The sequence below is a fragment of the Benincasa hispida genome, chromosome 12 (genome assembly GCF_027475165.1).
Source record: "Benincasa hispida cultivar pf3 chromosome 12, pf3_genome.v1.1, whole genome shotgun sequence".
NCBI lineage: Eukaryota > Viridiplantae > Streptophyta > Magnoliopsida > Cucurbitales > Cucurbitaceae > Benincasa > Benincasa hispida.
Genome location: NC_143489.1, coordinates 69,434,001 through 69,435,900, shown reverse-complemented (window position 1 = coordinate 69,435,900; position 1,900 = coordinate 69,434,001). Strand labels below are relative to the sequence as shown.

At 41.5% G+C, this 1,900-nt stretch overlaps 1 non-coding gene across 1 annotated transcript; it reads right to left on the bottom strand.

The window, feature by feature from the left end:
• Positions 1 to 1,539: 1,539 nt before the first annotated feature.
• LOC120068599 (small nucleolar RNA R71) lies at positions 1,540 to 1,646 on the bottom strand. The gene has a single exon (XR_005479237.2). It is a non-coding gene; the product is annotated as a small nucleolar RNA R71 (small nucleolar RNA).
• Positions 1,647 to 1,900: the final 254 nt, after the last annotated feature.

Genomic DNA, 1,900 nt, shown 5'->3' with positions numbered 1-1,900 from the left:
TAGTGTAAAAGCCTGGGCAGCAAGAGATTGCTACCAGGCTCTTTATTCTATACTTGCATTGTTATTTTGTACATCTTCATATTTATACAATGGAAGTTCTGATTCTACATCTGTTCACTCTCTTAGCACGCATGAGTAGCTAAACTAGTCGAATGGGTTGAGAAGAACTAAGCTAACATGACCTAGGAAGTTCATTGCTTGCGATTGTCCTGCTTTATGTTGTGCTAAATACCCTTTTAGAGCTACTCGAAAGAGAGTCTAAAGAAAGAACCTAATGACTCAAGAAAGCTAGGTTAGAATCTGGACTCGAGAGAGCAAGATTAGAACTTCATAAATAAGAGATAGGGACTTAGAGATAAGCTTTGTTTGTCAACCTGCATCGCATGCATCCTAGAGATGGGAATGATATTATGTGGTCGCCTTATTGTGTGTGTGTCATTTTGTCATCGCATAAATAAGAATAGAAGCTTATGCGTAGGTCCTATAGATTTATCGCATATATCGCATGCGTTCTAACCTTAGAAGCCGTGGCATTCGCACCGAGAGGTGGTTTACTGTTGTATGCATGTTGCATGATTGTATAGCATGAATGCATCATAGGAAATGTTAGCCGAAACTTTTCTCAACTTGTTCACCGCATATTCATCGCATTTCCCGTTTAATAAACTCTTTTCAAACTCTACCGCATTTATTTATTTTTCATCATCGCAAACAACAACCTCAACAACTATTGATTTATTTGGTTACCGCAAAGTTTTCTAAAAATTACCAACGCAACCTATTTTCACAAGTCCCTGAGTTCGACTCTGGACTTACCAGGAAACTCAATGGAGTTTACACTTGGATTCCGCTGAGGAAACTTGAGTGTTCAACGCAATTTCACCATCGCATTTCATCCACATTTCCACATCATAAAATAACGCATCAAGTTTTTGGCGCCGTTGCCGAGGACTTCGACAAAATAGTGTGCTAACGGCAATTTTTCTGATTTCTTTGCAGACTCTCAATCTCTGACGAATTACGACCTGGAGATTGAGAGGACATTCAGACGGAGATTAAGAGATCACCAACAACAACAGTCAGATAAAAGAGATGGCGGAGTAGCCTGGAAACGGAGCATCAAACGAAAACAACGTCATGGCGAATCCAATCCTTCTGGCTAACGATCCCAATAGACCCATTAGGGACTATGCATCACCAAACCTCTATGATTTCTCTCCAAGAACCATAAGGCCTACCCTCGATGGAAGCAGATTCGAAATGAAACCGGTGATGTTGCAGATGATCCAGACTGTAGGACAATTCGGAGGACGGCGTGGCGAGGACCCGTATGCCCACCTCCGAAGCTTTATTGAAATCTGCAATACTTTTGTGTTCCCAAACATCTCTGCCGAAGAAGTTCGACTAACTTTATTCCAATTTTCTCTTTGTGATCAGGTAAGGAAATGGGTGTATTCTCTCGAGCTGGGAGAGATCACTTCATGGGAACATGTCGTAGAGAAATTTATGAAGAAATATTTTCTGCCTACTGAGAACACTAGACGAAGGAAACTCATAACAAATTTTGAACAAGACATGGACGAATTTCTCAGTGATGCCTGGGCGAGGTTTAAAAGGTTAGTCGGGGACTGTCCACACAATGGTTTGCCAAACTGCCTTCAGATGGAAATCTCTTATCATGGTTTGAATCCCGACTCGCAGACCGCTACCAATGCGGCAGCCGCTAGTGGTCTCTTGATAAAGTGTATGACGAGGCTAAGAATATCTTGGATCGCATCTCTAAGAACCACGAAGATTGGAGGGAGAGTGATAAGAGACTGAGAATTAAGGATAACAACGCAAGTATTACTTCACTACAGAATCAGATGACCGCAATGATGAACTTAATTCAGGGAATTGT